This window comes from Anticarsia gemmatalis, chromosome 23 (assembly GCF_050436995.1).
Source record: "Anticarsia gemmatalis isolate Benzon Research Colony breed Stoneville strain chromosome 23, ilAntGemm2 primary, whole genome shotgun sequence".
In the NCBI taxonomy this organism is placed as follows: domain Eukaryota; kingdom Metazoa; phylum Arthropoda; class Insecta; order Lepidoptera; family Erebidae; genus Anticarsia; species Anticarsia gemmatalis.
This window is the reverse complement of record NC_134767.1, coordinates 7,590,183-7,609,628: the sequence shown is the minus strand read 5'-3', so window position 1 is coordinate 7,609,628 and position 19,446 is coordinate 7,590,183. Positions and strand designations below refer to the sequence as shown.

Sequence of the window (19,446 nt, the reverse complement as noted above, 5' to 3'; positions counted from 1 at the left end):
TCTAAATCAGAATTACATTACAAATTAGTTCTTTTATCACAGTTTTATACATCGACATTAATATGTTCTAAAGATTATAAGTACTTTGTGATTCATATACAGGGTGTGGCGTAAATAATGGATAATCCTTTACCAGCGGATGGGCGACAACCCAACTGATCTAAATATCAAAATTTACCTCTGGCACAAGTATCATAGTTTTTGAGATTTTGGCCATTTTGTGTGTTTTTTAAAAAAGCGACTTACGCTCGTTCTTTTTGATGCTGTGATCACAATTTAAGGCTTTTTTTAAATCCGTTTTTTGCAAATAAATCCTGAATAGATGTGCTATTGAATCTACAATCTTGTTTTGTTATTACTACTTGTTTTTTATTTAAATTATGCATTCAAAGTAAAAATTTATAATCTTTCACAACTTTTGTGCAACTTTGAGCACTTATGGTGAAAAAAAAATGTATGGCGGCTTTACTGCCCACGCCATAAATAATTTCTAAATTTTATTAGAATTCTAAATTGGTATAACATGCAGCTTTAATACCGATTATTGTCAAAATATTACAAAGAACTTAAATTATTAACACTTTTGCCGGTCGACTAATTTTATTTTATCAGCGCGTTTAAGCTAAGTTTACTTTCAAATATTCATGTTTATAGGGTTATTACACTATTAAAGATTATTTAGATGATAAAAAAGCTTGGAACTGTGCTGCTTCTACCAAGTCTATTTCAAAATAATGTATTACAATTTGATGAAAAATGTTTTTTTTTTGTCAACAGAGTAGTTTTCTTTAGATTTCTAATTATCTTTATTATTTGAATAGTATTTATGTTTTGTATTTCTTTTTTTTTTCAACACTGCCCACAAGTGCTCAAAGTTGAACAAAAGTGTTGAAAAACTATAAAATTTAACTTTGAATGCATAGTTTTAATAAAAGACAAGTAGTAATAACAAAACAAGATATAAGGTTCAATACCACATTAATTTAGGATTGAAATGCAAAAAATTTTGGCCATTATGTGTGTTTAAGAAAGCGATTTACGCTCGTACTTTTTGGTGCTGTGATCACAAATTAAGACTTTTTTCAAATCCGTGTTTTGCAATTAAATCCTGAATAGATGTGCTATTGAATCTAGAACGCGCTTAGCGTGAAAAAAATAAATTAGTCGACCGGCAAAAGTGTTAATAATTTAATTTCTTTGTAATATTTTGACAATAATCGGTATTATTGCTGCATGTTATACCAATTTAGAATTCTAATAAAATTTAGAAATTATTTATGGCGTGGGCAGTAAAGCCACCATACATTTTTTTTTCACCACAAGTGCTCAAAGTTGCACAAAAGTTGTGAAAGATTATAAAATTTTACTTTGAATGCATAATTTAAATAAAAAACAAGTAGTTATAACAAAACAAGATTGTAGATTCAATAGCACATCTATTCAGGATTTATTTGCAAAAAACGGATTTAAAAAAAGCCTTAAATTGTGATCACAGCATCAAAAAGAACGAGCGTAAGTCGCTTTTTTAAAAAACACACAAAATGGCCAAAATCTCAAAAACTATGATACTTGTGCCAGAGGTAAATTTTGATATTTAGATCAGTTGGGTTGTCGCCCATCCGCTGGTAAAGGATTATCCATTATTTACGCCACACCCTGTATATTTCAAGGTATTTAAAGTACCTAGTTTAATTTATCATATGCATCTAAGTTTATACCAGTAAGCGTTGAAATAGTACATTTTAACTAAATTATTCATACAGAGCCGTTCACCTTGCGCCTACGCTCTATAAAACCGTACACATTTACTGTATCAAACCTTTACTAACTTTATAAATGTTTCTAAACAATCTTACTGACATATATGGAAATGTTCATGCAGCTTCCGTGTAGTAATCAAAGAAAATGATCCAATTAAATACACATTAGGGGATATAGTAAGAAAATAAAGAATTAAAGCTGAGTAAAGAGACTTGGCATGCATGATTTGTCTTGATTTTAAACATATATGAATACCTTATTCTGTGCATAGTTAATAAACGGGATCACAGGTACTATAAGAACTTAAGTACAAAATACCTGGTCCAAATATTAGTAGTCAAGTAAATAGTTACCTGTTCCAAGTATTAGCTACTTTTAGTATTCACATCTGTCAGAGCTAAACTACTAATATTAAATAAACTACTAATATTATAAATGTGAAAAGTTTGTGATAATGTATGTATGGATGTTAGTTACTCTTTCACGCAAATACTACTGAACCGATTATGATGAAATTTTGTATGTAGGTAGCTGAAGGCCCAGAATAAGACATAGGCTACTAGACTTTTTATCCCGAAATTCCTGAGGGATCGGGATTTACACGGAAAGGGTTTCCACGCGGATGAAGTCGCGGGCGGCCTCTAGTACCTAATAATTAAATCAGCATCTAGAAGTCCGACTCACATAAAATAGATTTACGATGCACTGATGAATTTACCTGTAAAAGAGAAAATTCAATTAACATTCTATTGCTGTATTCTAAATATACTCATATAGTAATTTATTTTTAGTGTTTGAAAGCTTTTGCTAATAAATAACGGATATTGTATGAATAATATTAGTCATTGACTGCCTCTGCCAATTAGACAGTAGTGTATTTTAATGCTACTGCTCACTACGGAGTCTCAGGTTTGATTCCCTCGTCGAGCAAAGTGTAGTCTACTCTAATTTATGTTAGACTAACGACCCAATCATTCAGTAGATTCTGAGTTTATCGTAAATAGACAGACAGACGAGGCGTAAATACTTTTTTGTAACATGGAGTGATTATTCTTAATAGAAGCCCGAAGTTTGATAACGTACCTTTATAAGTATAGTAATAGGCTTGCTTACAATATGGGATTAAAATTGTTTATGGCGAAATCCGGGTGTATTTCATACACAACTGCCGGCACCTTAGGTTATAACAGGCCTAAAATTATGTATGTATGTATAAATAAAATAGTTACAAGTAAAATATCTAACATTATGTTTGACCCTAGTCGTGTTGCATGCTTAAAATGTAAACGACTTTATACGAGGCTAGATTTATCAATAAATCTGTCAAAACCTTTGAGAATTGTAGCTTGAACTAACTTATACATAAATGGTTCGTGATAAAGTTAGGTAATTTAAATAATAGATATCATGTACAGTTGGCGTCTAAAATGATTTATTGCCACGTTTTCAAAGGCATTTTTATCAACGAAAATAGTAAAATTACTGCTGTATGCTGTATACTCATAGCGATAATTAAATGGATATTTTCATACAAAAAAGTATGATTGAAAATGTGACAAAACTATGATAATAAAATATTGATTTTTGGTCGACTTTATACACCCTACCTTACCTTAACTAATAGATACGTATTTAGCCTAATATTAGTCAAATTGTTTTTCTATACTTAGCTAGCTGACTCGTTCATCTCCGCTCACAAATTTTCTTTGCATTGTTTTTGTTTTGTTCTCACCATAAACCCGTCAGGTGTTTTAAAGCCAATTTTACAATGTCGAGTTTTTAGAACCGTTTTTCTGTTTTACATTTTTCATTTTTATATATAAGAAGATAATACATACAAATGTTTGTTAACGGTATCTTATGCCCACACCTTCGGATGTAAGAAGCGTGATACTAGTATGTGTGTTTGTTACTTATTGCACATATATTCTCGAACACAATATCGTAATCCGTTACAACTTTTTCCCAACCCATCGTGCCCAAATATGTATTGCGTGTTGGTATCTCGGTATAACATGTTGCAAACAATGGCATATACTAATGAGTTTTATGGTAAATCTACACAGAGGCTTAGCACGCGAGCTCACTCGTTACTTTGGACTACTGACTTACTTATTTAACTCATGGTATATGGTTTTTAACGAAGCTATACTTTATTATTTTAATCTTTGTCTTAACAATGTTTTAACACTCTTTGAGAAATTTTATAATACATTAACTTATTTTACATTTACCTTATAATATTTATTGATAAGTTTTTTTTCTACTTTTACCTAAAATTGGTCTAAAACTCAATTGGCAATAGAATATGGCATGTATTTTCTACATTCAGATTGCGTATACAACTACTTTGTAGAGACAACTGAAAAGACAGATTTTCAATACGTATTATGTCAATTATTAAGTTTCTAACAAATTTATCTGTACATGTCAAAATCAAAATAATTGAATAAACCCAACTTAATAATAAACTACACATAATGAGGATCCTATCCTTCAGATACAAAGTACATAAACTCAACCCACATGACCCCTTATGACCTTAGCCCAGTAGTAGGCCGACAAACAGACAAACAGACGGACAAACAAGCCTTGTTTCTAATCATTTGAATTAAAATACAATAGCAGTTATTGCGATAGTAAGTAGGTGTGTTACTCAATAGTTACCTTACCTTATACGTGAACTGTAGGCTGGATGAAATGTTTATTGCACATTATTATATGTAGGTATGTTTTAATTATATAGCGTAATTAGCTTTTGTCGGTAACTTCATTGAAAGAAGATTTTTTGTAAAAGAGATGAACTGATGAACGTGGTAGCCGAGTGGTTTAAAATTAGCAGCTCCCACGCAAGTGGTTGCAGGTTTGAACCCGAGGCAATACACTAATGACTTTTCCAAGTTATGTGTGTATTAGAAATAATTATCACTTGCTCTAACGGTGAAGGAAAATATCGTGATCAAAAGTTGCATGCCTAAAAAGTTTAATATTTATTAAAGTCATGCAAAGTCCCCAATCCGCACTTGGCCAGCGTGGTGGACTCAAGGCCTAACGTCTCCCCCTCGTTTGGGAGGAAACCCTTACCCTGTAGTGGGACAGTAATACTAAAAAGATTATAGGAGTTTAACATAAACATAATGTCTACCTGATCTGATAATTAATACTAAATAAATACATTAAAGGAACAAATACTAGCTAATTCTCGAAAGTCTAAACGCATAAGATAAATCGTCATTTTAAATGTTGCCATGTAGCAATTAACACTAATAAATAATAAATTAGTGATCTGGCAACAAAATTAACTTAGATTAAATACAGGATGTTGTGCTATCACACGGTGATCAGACACGCCTGTTCCGGTTTACATAATCGTATAGGTAAATTGAACATGCTGTATGTGTAAATAATTATATAGTTTAATAATTTCTTATGGATTGAGAATATAGTGTACTTTGAAACGGATATCCGATATTATTGCTAATATTGCAATATAATGTGTTAGTCGCTAAGTGCTTTTAGCTACTGAAATCTAGGTTATTGTAATTAATCTAAAACTATTGATATATTAGTCTTTGTTTGATTTGTTGCTTTTTGATTGTTTATAGCATTTAAGATATAAGTAAATTTTAACATACTTATTACAACATTAATTTAAACACGTCTATTCATCTATTAGCAATACTGAAGTATGTTTATCTGCTATGCTTTAAAGTATAAACCACTGAACCGATTTATAAGATAACTAAACGCAAAAGATAGTCAAAAACCTAGGTCGAAACATAGGCCCAAAATTTTTTCTGAAATAATTACATTCAAAAAGTTACCACCAACACAAATTTTACCTTATAATAAATAAATATAGCCTGCGACTACGGCCAGTGTAACATGCGCCGAAACGTCAAGAATATGTACTTCATCCGGAACAATAAACCAAATCGATTAGTCGATACTCCATTTATTGAATCGTTTCCAAGTAATCGATATAACTTCGATCATGACACATTGTAATCGTTTCGTGCATAACAAGCGTGATGAGGAAATTATTATACTGTTTATTTCCCTAAGGAACTAGGTAAAGTGATTTGTCACATATATGTCATATATATAAGTTAAAGGCAATTTTGCGTCACGAAAGAATCTAAGTATGTATATGTGCGATCAAACCCAAATCCGCTATATGAAATCATCATATCGATTGATAATAATTTAAACATAAAAAATAGTTTTGTGTCCCTGTACATTAATTACTATTAGAATAAGGTTATATTTTACATAGGACCTGCGGCCTTTCAGGAAAATATCTTTGAACAGAATTTCTTGACTTCGATACCCTCGCTTGAACGGGTCAAATAATATTTTATTTTTGCTTATAATAATTGAATGTATTCCAAAATGAATGAAATGAAATTAAATTGAAAGAAAACATCGTGATGAAGCTTTGCATAACCGCACACGGCCAGTGGAGTGGCTCAAATGATAGCCTTTTCCTTAACTTAGAAAAAGACCCTTGCCCATCAGTGGGATGGAAATGGGAAGTGGGAAAAAGAAAACCAGCTGAAATGGATTATGAAAATACCCGTATTATGTTTGGTTACTTAACACATAACGGAAAGAACATTGCAATATGTACCGGATTTATTTGTAATTACTTAATTATGACGTACCTACATTAATCATGTCAGTGGATGCTAATGTTAACTTAGACTACTTTATTATACGGTTATTATGTAAACAGTATGTACTTTGTAGAAATTATTCAATTTACGATACTTTTTTGCTGTTTACTTGCTAATAAATAACAGCCGATCGAACTTTGAGGTTAAGCTATGTTTGCCGAGGTTGTTCTGTGGATGGGTGACCATATTATTCATAATGAGTTCTTCTATGTTTCGGAAGGCACCGGGTGTAAAGATCTTCGACAGTCACATAACTCCTAATATTCTATCTTCTATATTTCTAGAATTTAATTTGTATTTTGAATCTTTCGAGTTTGAAATCTTTCAAGTAATTTTACTTAGCCTTGAACTTTATAATGTGCAATTGTACTAACTACCACTAAAGTAGAAACACTGTGTTTTATCCTAATCGGTAACACCATAAAACCAAATACTAACTTTACTGCCTATACCAAAAATGCTCCTACAATTACCATAAAACCTTAAGTAATCTAATCTCAAAAAGGACACACTATTACTTCATCTTATATAGCAAAAAAAAGTTAATAGGACATTTTTTTCTCAATTCCCCAAACTTAGTAAAGCCATCAAAGTAATTATTTCCTATACATCGAATCAATTGATACACCTACATATATGAAGCATGTATCTATGGACAATAAGAGCCCTTTCACATAACAAGCATTGAACGCGCGTTTGCAGTGACGTACATTTTATTCAAGCCAATGCGCGTCAGATTGTGTACGAGGTAGTCCATAGAGCATCCATTTGAATAGCACCTAGCCTATGTTGAATAAAATGTTTGTTATAAAGGCAAGTTACCAAAACGCGCGGTCGACGCTTGTCATGTGAACGGGCTTTAAGATACATGCTCTATCCTAATACTATTTGTTCAAAACAGGAAACATGATAATTTCCTGTACTCAGTGTCAATCAAATTTAATTTATTGTAGGTGTAATCACGCTTAAATCCGTGACTTGATCTTATTCTTAATGTGTTTTGATATGACAAAAAGTAACTAAGATAGCCTACTTTGGGTAACCGGTACTTAACTGTAGGTACATTTTAATCTACTTATGTTATAGTTTGTTTATCTAAGGGACCTTGATCATTTATTCAAAATAACATTTGGTCAGCCAAACTTCGATTTATCGTGGTAATTGAAAAGAGAGAAAATCTTTTGTGATAATGCTAAAAAACCCTCAAATTTAAGGGTAACCCTTCAATAATAATTTCTTACACTTATTGCGAATAGAACTAGAAAAAGTATGTAATTACTTAAACTTTATCATGGCTTAGTTTCTTCTTATCTTATTTTGCAACTAGGATTTCGATATCTCTAAAAGCACCTACAAAAAAAAGTTCTTTCATCCAAGACAGGTTACGTCTATCTAAACAACAAAACTCAGAGACTATTTTCAAAGATATCGTCGAAAACTCTCAAAAAAATCGAAGCAAATCCGCGGGCAGAAGAATTACTTACACATACACCACAAGTGGATTAGCTAAATCATTAGATAGTCCGGATATGAAGTTTCTATTAGAGCTAGAACACCGTGAAGGATGCCTATTGTTAGACTGGACTCGTTGCGAGCGAGCCACTTGCTCATCTAGATTACAACGAGATTTATTTGATGCAACCGTTGCCATTAAAGAAAGGAAATGATTGAGGATTGTTAAGTAGTTATTGAATTAAATGATAAATAAATAAAAAATAATTAGTATTTTGGGACAATTCACACACAGTCATCTACTATAGTAAACAAATAACTGATAAACATAGTTATATACTTCTAAGTACATATTTATATAGATATATTGACAACCAGACTCAGAACAAATACTCGTGCTCATCACACAAAGATTTGTCCTGGGTGGGATTCGTACTAGCCACACGCGCCGGTATGGCATTTGCGGCGAGGTGATCACGTTAACCGCTGCGCCAAACGTGCAATTGAATTATTTTATTCATCAAGTTTTTGGATCTTCCAGCTAAACTAAAGCACAAATACAGCTTCAAAAATTTCTAGATGGTTTAAAAGATGAACACAGAAAAAAAAATAAGAGGCCAGATTTTTTTAAAATTTAGGTGTGATTTTAAAATTATTAAAGTGATCAATATTCAAAAAGTTTAGTAAAACGTGGGACATGATTTATGTTTCAAGCCTTCTTGAAGCTGTAAGTCAGTATGGGAAATTATTTACCAGTTAAAAGTAAAAAGTGAATGTTAAACGGCAATATGTTTTATTTAGAAATCAAATAGTAGTCGATGTGAAATTAAAGTTTCTCAATAATTGTACTTGTTAAATATTTATGTGTGAATTAACATTATAATTTATTTAGTTTACTAATCAAGGGATACGTTGTATGAATATATCTGTATATGTAATGTATCCTTAGTTTTACTAAATCCGGTCGTGCATATTTATATCATTGTAATTTGAAGTCTTGGAAATAGAAACATTACATTCATTGTAAGCTCAAATTGAATTAAAATGTTTCCTGCGAAAATTGATAGAAAATATTATTTAATTAGTTGCAATAATTAATGGACTATGTTAAACTAGCTGACCCGTGCAACTCCGCTCGCGTAAAGATTTTCAACCCCTGTTTAGTCGCTAGGGAGCTTATGTTTGAACAAATCAGTAGTCTTTTAATCCCGGCTCTTGAACTACCACTATGAAAAAAAACATCAAAATTGGTTCAGTGGTTTAGCTGTAGCGTGTTAGATAGACAGATTCTTGCATTTACAGCTGAAAATGGAAACAAAGGATTTCTAGTGATGATATTGCTAATAAGATTTAATCGGCTAAGTTTAAAAAAACAAGCAAAAATTTACGTAAAATGTAGGTATCCAGTAATTAAAAATAAAAACCCATATTTCCTGCAAAAAGTGAATTTAGCCTACAATTTATTATAGCTCCAATCACTACGGCTAATGGAGCGTGTGAGACAGTGTTGCCACATAGGAAAACGGTCATTCAACGCATTTTTATCCACTGGCAATATCCTTCAAAGGAAGCAGGTTTATACGTTTAATTGGTTTAGTGATTATTGAAATATTGATTGTAATCAACCGTTTTGTTCGTTCCTGGTATATTATCTTCACGCTTATTACATTTGGGCGTAGGTAGGCGGAATTATAGTGGAATTGTAGCAATTATTTTATAATCAACGGACTTAAAAATACATACAAATCTTACAAAGCACTTACATATATCATCACACAAAATACTTATGTGAATATATGTGAATCAAACTTGCGACAGCCAGTGATGTATGAAGATTTCACACATAAATGTTACATACAAAAGTTAATAATGTTTCGTATTGTGGCCTATTTGAAAGATGGAGGTCAAATTTCGTAAAAATTAAAATGACATTTCATAAAAAATTACACACATTTGCCATTTCTTTCAATTACCTTTCGCAATACGTTTGACACATTAATTACCGTCATTGTTTAACTTTCGTAATTTTAAACGCTTAATAAAAATAAACGGCACTCAGTAGAGACTATTACATCTAAGTTTTCGTAATCCAATAATTAGTATGACGGCACAAAACAAAAGATAACGCAAACGCGCCGGTTAACGTTACGCGAGAAGAAAGTCACTGGCCGTTGTGACGCGACGGGTTTTTGGCGAAAGTTGTAAATACGACAAAAAAGAAAAAAATATGTTTAAAGAATTTTTAGAATTTCGGCAATAATACGGTAACGTGTTTGGGAATGTTTTCGCGGCTTTATGAGTAGAGTGAAGTCATATTTGACATTTAAATTGGCGGGAAACTTTAAGGTCACGTACTGTCACACAGCTTTTATTTTTTAATTGACATTGAGGTGGTAGGGCTGTAGGTTTTTCATAATACCACACATTTTTTTAAAGTCGTCTGAAGTTTATTTTTAGTTAATTTTTTTTATCTTATTATGAGTCATAAATTTTTTCATTACACGTGATCTGTATTTAGAAAAATATCTTTCACAAACAGTATATCCCTTTAAATACATCATCATCTTTCGCTGTAAGTAAAGTTAAAATGGCAAAGTAAACATGCTATAGTTGACAGTAGTTTCTAACGATATAGTATGCACTATAGTTCCCGGAACAATAACAAAAGTAGGGAGATAAGCCGCAGAAGTAAGGCATTAAGTGAAAATGTTTGGAGCGCTCTAGATACCGCGGAAAAGCGCCCGCGGTCGTCGTACCCACGGAATTTGCACACATGCACATTATCTCACGATATTTCTTACGATACATCTTAAGACCAACTAGACTCCGTACATGACTGACTATAATTTTATAGATAACTCTAGGTCTGAAAATCATGGTTATTAGTAATAAGCTGATGTAGGAAAGACTATGGTATCGTAAAAATATTCTATAGTAAGTACTTGTTTGTAGATAGCTTCTAAGGCATGATTTTTAATTGCAAGTAACACTGAAACATAGTAAGTACTCAACACAGTGAAAACAAGCAACAAATAACTCAATTTGAAGAAACTCACTACATAATAAAACTACAAAATTAAATACGCAAATCAACACATAGCTTTAAAACATCATTCAAACTACAATTTAAACGTAAAACTTTACCCAAAAACACTAAATACACATTGCAAATTAAGTAAAAACACAAAGAATACATTCTTAATTAAGTAAAAATACATGAAAAGCCTTATAACAGTATTCTCGTATGTAAATAACAGTGTACAATGGGAACAGTTGGTCCACTGCGCTAGATGTTCGGCGCGCGCGGCGCACGCGAGCGCGCATGCGTACATATTTAAATTTTTGCACTACTCCTGAACACTGCCGAAATGTTCCCGAACGTTTCGTAACACACTTGTTTGGAGAGCTGCTTGTTGTTTAGTTATGCTGAATTATGTATAGGAATGTATTAATATATTTAAACGATATGGGACAAAATGTGTTCTACGATACGTATCGCCATTCATAGTGCGACGTCATATTGCAAGACCTATCTTGACATTTCGCCGGTGCAATTTTCGAGAATAATTTTCTGGTACCAGTCTGAGAAAATGCACATTCAAAACAAGGCTACGTAATATTTCCTTAGTAATGTTGAAAATTGATATTATTACAGACTGAAACAAATTATTAATTGGTTGCTATGATCTCAACGAAAACTATGCCAGGATGTGGCTACATATTATTATGTTAAATAATATGTGTGTATGTATGTCAGAATTTCGGTACTAAGATGTGTTTTTGACGCTTCATAAAGACGCTCTTTGACTAGTAGTCAAGCACCCTATTCTGGTAACAGCAGTAAAAGCAATTCTCGGATAGCTGTACTCATGAATGATATAGAACCAGCATTAGACACATTATTAATAAGACCCCACTCAGTACAATCATAAGATACCTATGTGCCTAATGTTTTGCTGAAACATACAATATCATTATGTATTGTATCCGTATAGAATAGGATCTCAATAATAAATATTTTCTTTCTTTATTCCGTATCGTTAATTATACCGCAAAACGATTGTTTTCTGCACAATCTAAGAACATTGTTTTGTTCTATAACTATAATTAATTGCCAACTTTATTTCGTGTACTTTTGAGCCATACCTTTTCAGACCCATAGATATAATACCTACACATAATACTGGTAGCTGGACCCGTCTTCAATGAATGCCTTCTAGCTTTATGTAACCGACCGCTTATGAACTGCAAAATTCTTATACATTTAAAATATCATACATACATACTAACTCCTTCAAACTATAGGTGTAGCCAAAGATTTGACATTCATATTTCACTTTTAATAATGTTAGTCCTATGTAATAGGAGGTAAGCCTATTGACATTTGACTGTTCGTACTTTGTGTCCGTTGTTTGTACGTTTGTAAAAGTCCCTGGTACACAAGACCGACTCTTAGTGCGGGAGTGGATCTTTTTGAAACAAAAAGAATATCGTACTTAAAAAAAGCTTACACGCACCAATCACTTGCACCACTCAAGTTCTTTGAAAAATCTAATTAACTACTGACCAAACAATAGCTCCATTAATTTTCGGCACAATACAAGGCATTACGCAAACTTCAACCATAAATTAATTAAAGATCAAACTGTGCCTAGATAAAATTTATCTCAGATTAGTTCCGGTTTTCACCGGTTTAGCATATTGGGCGTAATATTTCGGGTGACAAGTTGATAACAAACTTTCTTTTGAAAGTGTTGGGCGTTGTCGGGATGTGCCGCCATGTTTGTTACGTCACTGCCCTTGTATGGTCAAGTTATGTGATTGGGACGAATCCGGAATATGGCTAGGTGTGGAGCGGTTATGTAAGAACAGGTGGCAATGGTGTTTAAGTCGGAATAACTAAAGTAGCTGTAACTAAAGTCCGTTGTTTGTTTGTCGTATGGTTAGTGGTCAACCTAGTGTCGAAAGTTGTTCAAACCGCCCGAGAGACCTTTGACATGGCTTAACGATTGTTATCTTAATTGACAACAATCAGGACCGACTTTTTACGTGCCCTCCGAATCACGGAGACACCCTGTTCAAATACCACTATGCGGTCACCCATCTATGGAATGACCGCGCCAAGGTTTGCTTAACCCACAGATCGTTTACCGACCGGTGAGTGCAACTGGCTATGGGCGCCTATTAAAGTCTGACCACTTGCCTTTTCAAGGACGATCTTTCTAGACTATAATAAACACTGCTAGGTGTTTCCAAAATAAAGTAGATGTATGTATCTGTCCAGTTATCGTCAGCTGCGTAAGCTTGCGGGTATAAATTTAGATTTTTATGTATCTTCGCCAGCTGCAAACCCTGCGTACAAGGCTTTCTACAAAGTTCATCGATTATAGTAGGATTTTCTGCTTAAACTGACAATTGCAGCACTTTCTTTGACACCTTCCATTTTTGTTTTCAAAAACTGTGGGTCCCGGCTGTCATTTTCGAAGATCTTTGACAATCGTTAACAGTAGTCAGAAGCTTAAAAGTTTGACAACCAGTCGTACCGTAGGATAACCCACGTAATAGGGATGCGATAGGCAGTCGCTTCTCGTAAAATACTGGTATTCAGCTGCATCCGGTGAGATTGGACGCCGACTCCAACATAGTTGGAAGAAAGGCTAGGCTGATATGAACCATAAAACAGTTACATTATACTAGAAGTGATCATAAACGAACAATTTATAACATAGTCATGTTTTACAATGAAAGTTAAACGTATACAACTAATAGATATAAGCCTCAAGCGAGCTTTCCCTAACTAAGAACGGTTGCAATAACTTCTACGCACTGACTAGTCGCACATTTAACACAGTTATTCCGACTATGCGGATAAGATTCCAATTCGTATCTATTTTCATCGATCCTTGCTATTTTGAGTAAATTTCTATTTAAGATTTTACGCGAAAGACTGATTGTATCATCAGATCTTAATACAACGTCAAAATATATTGATTTTAAAAGATATGAATATAGAGTAATTACATTTGGAATCAGTGATAGCCATGTGGTATAAGTTCGTACTTCACACAAATGTGGTTGACGGTTCGAACCCGAAACAAGACTTTTAGAAGTTATGTGTGTATCAGAAATAATTATCACTTATTCTAACGGGGAAAAAAAACATCGTGCTGCAACCTGGCATGCCTGAGAGCTCTTTAGAACAGTTCTTGAAGGTATGCAAAGTCCCCAATCCGCACTTGGTCAGCGTGGTGAACTTAAAGCCTAACGCCTCCCTGATTTCCAAAGGATACCCTTTCCCAGCAGTGGGACATTCATAAGTTAAATTTATTTCATTAACAACTACATTTAAAAAATGTCTGTCTTTTTGTGTTCACAGCTAAACCGCTGAATCAATTTTGATAAATTTTATTTTAGTCTGATTATTTGATTGGTCTTTAACCATCTACTAGAGTACTTCCATTAAATAAGTTTAATAGATTGTTGAAGAGTTTTATGGATTATTCAATAGCATTCACACAACTGTTCGAAATAAAAGCCATGCCTATCAAATATAACCAATTGACTTTCTACTTAATAACAATTAATGAGAGATAGCTATCATTTGAACGTCATTGAACCAACGGTTATATTATATTTTGAACAAGCATACCACTTTCGACAGTGCTATGTAATACGATTTTATGCGATATTTCAATATTTTCTAATAATAAAATCGTTTTGAGAAAGTGTTGTTTTTTGGAGTTAGTATAAATATTGAAAGCTTTTGCGGTTTTAGCTCGAGACGTGCAATAAGTGGTTTATTTTATTTTACTTTTGGAATATTATATATTGGCATTATTGGTAATAGTTTTAAAGATTTACTAGCTGTAGTAGTCATTGTAGTGTGACTATCATTACAACAATAGCGACTAAGCTAGAATCCAGAGAAATAAATTCATACATAATTGATGCCAAAGTCTGTCTGTGTCTGTTTGCCCCTTACTGAGGCGATTTTTTCATATAGTTTTTCATAGATATAGTTGAAGACAACTTGTCCTATATTACATGATGTGAATGGAGCAAGGGAAGTCTGTAAGGATCGTACCAAGTATCGTTCTGTTGTCTATACCTAGGAAGGCGTGATTCAATGTGGGTATAGTTGAAGCTGTGATCTAGAAATCAACCCCTAAGCAGTTGAATAGGGGTGATATGTTTAGTCTAAACCGAGCTACTACTAAGTAGCACAGATCTAATTGAATTAGATGATTACAATCAACAGATTAGCATCATTGGGATGTAGAGTCATCTAATACGTGCCTCAGTAATAAGATGTAAGTTATCTTATACATCTAAATGTTACGATGTAATCTAATATTGTAACGTTAATCGCTTCAACTCATCTGTGTAATAGAATTATCTTAGATTGATCTCATCTTAGTCGCTTCTGAAGGGTAATAGATGGTATTTAATTAAAACTAAGTTAAATAAAGGTTAAAGGCTAAATTTTATTAAAATAATGTTTTTGAAGTTTCTGACTCGTAGTGACTTTATAAATAATCTAAGACTATAAGATGGTGAAAATTACGTCCCATGTTATAGTTTTTTATACGTAACTCAAGTTAATATCACATTTTAAAGTATTTTACTATTATACTATTAAAAAAAAATTGACTGATATCAACCTTCCTTAATGTTTTATTGGTTTTCATTGTAAGATATTTGTACTTCATTGAAAAATTATAGAGTTACTCGTGTTTTTTTTATTTTTGGACCAATCGTGGTCGTACCCCAAAGAAAAAAAAACGTTTTAATTTTTTTTTGACCAATTTAAGACCCCTAAAAACCGTTTTTTATACTCTCGTATGTTGGTAACAGTACCTACTGTAATAAATTCAAACTATTAAAAATCAAACACTTTCTTTCTGCAAAGCGTCGTATAAAAATAGCCCGCCCTTGAACTCGGTGGAGAGAGAAAGTTGTGTGTCCGTACATCATTGATGTATGTCTATCACATTATGTGCTTATACTAATAAGAGTTCATGACTTTTGTTACGTAATAACGAAAATAAGAAACTGAAATTCCTGAAGTATTTAAGCACTGAAATAAAAATTGTTTTATATCAAAATTGTTCTCTGTTCCATTTAAGTTACGTACCTTTTCGTTATAAATTCGGTAATTTAGGGACACTATTTATACGCTGTATTTATAGTTTTATGAGTGTTAAACAAAATTAAAATTATGTTATCAATTTTTTATTATACGTGTCAAAAAGTTTTAGTTTTGTATCTACTTAATTCAAATAAGTGGTAAATTTTAGAATCGTTTTAGAAATCTATTAGATAAATATACCTTACTAAATATGTAACAAAGTGTATGAAAAAAAAACCTTAAAGTATAATCTGGCTTTTTATTTCGCTGCTAATTAAGATATTAATGCTAGTGTTTATCTCAGTTTTGTTAAAAAAATGATTAGAATAAATATTTTATAATTTATGAGCTAGTGCATAGACTTCAACTTTCACGTAACTTAAAAATACTAGCATTCATATTACGTATTATTTTAATACCAAAAAATGCACGTAGACGAATAATAATGAAGTAAAAAAATTTTTTTTTTCATTGACACCTATTTAAGACTACATTATAATAATATATATTTTTGCTAGTTTAAATTAATAGAAAAATACATACCTTTTAAAAATAACGTCACTTCAATTCCAAACCACCTCCTAATAGTTCGTTCACAATAAATCCCAGAATTAAATTAAAAATAATAATAAATTCAAAAACCGAATCGGTTCGTTGACTGAATCACATTTTTCGAAATATAAAAATGGTTCAACATCACACCGCGTTCGAACTTGACTAACGAGTAACTACTAATAAAAAAAAATGTAAAAAAAGGTTTTAAGCTGTAAGTTAAGTCAAAGTTACGTGTTATCACCGCGAGTGGCGCGCGAACACTGATCCGAGCTGTTCTTTACTTGAATGCAACTCAACTACCACTCGCCAGGGACGCACTCAGCCACCAACTTACTAATTAATTCGTGAATCAGAGCTTTTTAAATTGACTTCACAAAAACCGTATTTAAAGTTATGAGCAGTCGTTAATGTAGAAAATAAGTAATTATCCGTTGTTTTTCGAGGTCTAGACATTTGACCAACTTTTACTTTATGCAATACGAAATGTTAATTGTTTATTCGGTTAATTATTTTTAACTATGAACTATAATCGTAAAATGGAGAATAGTTGTGCAAAACCATGTTATATCTGACGAAAACATAATGTATAGAGCCTACGCTCTACGATGAATAATGGCTCTATCTTTGTGTCATACCACATCTATTATTCCTTATATTCATTTTCATTATAGGTTTTTTGGGTCCAATTTAGATAAAAATGATAATGCCTGTAGAACTAAATCTAGTAATTACCGAACGATTCTATAATTTCCAAAATATTAACACCTATCAATATCATTTGCAAACGTAATTTAGTGATTACGAATTTAATTGTAAAACAGTAAAATAATCCTTTTATTGTCACACCTAATCCATCCCTGATTGAATCTCGCCTAGCAGTTCAAATATATTTTTTTCTAATTTATTTTATCTGCGGCCAGTGTTTTTGTGTTTCCTGTCGTTAGGGACCCATGCCTCATTTGATACAGGAGTTGGGAGTGTTGGGACATCTCAGGTACAAATTATTAATTTGTTTTTAAAAGATTAATAAAGATTATGTATAAGGTGCAGGAGGTCCCATGGGTATTAAAATACCGTAACGTCGTTAGTCTGATATGCCTTTTGTACATTTTTTTGTGATTAGTGCTGTTAATTATCCGTAAGTAGGAAATATGCGTAAAAGAGGTATATAAACAAATGTAAATATCTAATATTCATCTAATTTTGTCTAAATATCCACCTATGGCCTATTTGGCAAACCAGGAATAATAATTATTATAATAGGAATTTTAAGATGTAAATGTGTCTTAAACGTCAAATTTTCTCTTCAAAAAGTTAGCTATCTAATAAAAATCATCACTCAATCAATAAACTAAACAAAAATGTACACTTACGGCACGAGAATCGAACTTGACACTTCACATACAGTTAAGCATAACAAGTAAATGTCAACGCGAGTGATTTATCTCCACTCTTAAAATTCTCTACGCATCGGTCAAGTGCGACTGTAGTTTCGTAACAGCTGTTTTCTTTGACATCTACACTATAATATACTATCTATACTAATATTATAAAGCTGAAGAGTTTGTTTGTTTGTTTGAACGCGCTAATCTCAGGAACTACTAGTCTGATTTGAAAAAATATTTAAATGTTAGATAGCCCATTTATCGAGGAAGGCTATAGGGCATATATCATCACGCTACGACCAATAGGAGCAGAGTACCAGTGAAAAATGTTACAAAAACGGGGAAAATTTTGACCCATTCTCTCTTATGTGACGCAAGCGAAGTTGCGCGGGTCAGCTAGTTCGTTATAACAATGTCTGCCAAACCCAGACCGGTAACGTGAATATGTATGAGAAAGAAATTTCGCATATTTCAAACAAAATTCTTGAAATTTGTTTGTTTTAAACATGTTTTAAATAATGTCTTTTATGTTCCCGCTGATTTGTTAATTTATTCAATGTCACTAAGCCTACGAAAGTTTGGAAATATATTTGCGTTTTAATAGAAAATAGAATCGCGAAATAATAATTTATAATATTGTATAATTTGCTGTATATTTTAGAAGTTTTATGAATGAAAGAGTATTTAAATAAAATTGCTTATCTTCTTAGAGGATCAACGAAAACAAAGTTTGCATATACATTATACATATTGTAAATATTTATGAATTAAGTAAGTAAAGATTTAACTAATGAAAATGTTTTAGGTTGGAAATTCATGAATAAAAGTTTTGTATTTCTTATAACTAGTGCAAGTGCAAAATAAAATAATTTTCCACGGGGTTCTGACATCTTAGTAATTCTTCAAGCTTTAACTTATGTGAAATTTTAACGAGTATTGAAACTTATAAGTCAAATCATAACTGTCTTAATCTACGCAACACTATATGACCTGCACTGTAACTTAAAGTTAGGTGAGGTCCTCATTCTCCGTTATGACCTAGGTCATACCTTGTTATTAGAAAATAATTAAACTACAATGAATAAACACGCACCTATTTTCTCTCATAATGAATGATTGTCTTATAATTAGAAGGTTATAAGTTCAGTACTTTGTCACGTTTCACACGCTTTCAATAAATATCAGCCTATTATGTTTTCACTTTGGAATGTGGCTGACCCATCATTTTGATTATTATTGTCATTGAATTGACAATCAGTTGACAGGTATAATATTTTAATTTCCCTTTTTGGATGTGAAGGGTTAAATTCTTAGAAACTTTGGAAAGAAATTATTGAAATTAATGGAAGATATGAAAACCAATATTGTGCACCCCTGAGAGTTTTTTAAACAGTTTTGATTGAAGTCTTGAATATGTACCTACTTTACTGTTTTCTGAGGAAAACACAGAGAACTATTACGATATTACAATTAGTCCCTTTCGACCACT

At 32.3% G+C, this 19,446-nt stretch overlaps 1 protein-coding gene across 1 annotated transcript in view; it reads right to left on the bottom strand.

Moving 5' to 3' along the window:
- The window catches only part of LOC142983017 (uncharacterized), a 56,805-nt gene extending 39,953 nt beyond the window's left edge, over positions 1 to 16,852 (bottom strand). The window contains exon 1 of the mRNA XM_076129781.1: positions 16,561 to 16,852. The gene's annotated coding sequence lies outside the window, so the exon portion shown is untranslated. The remainder of the gene's footprint in view (positions 1 to 16,560) is intronic.
- Between the last annotated feature and the right edge of the window lie 2,594 nt (positions 16,853 to 19,446).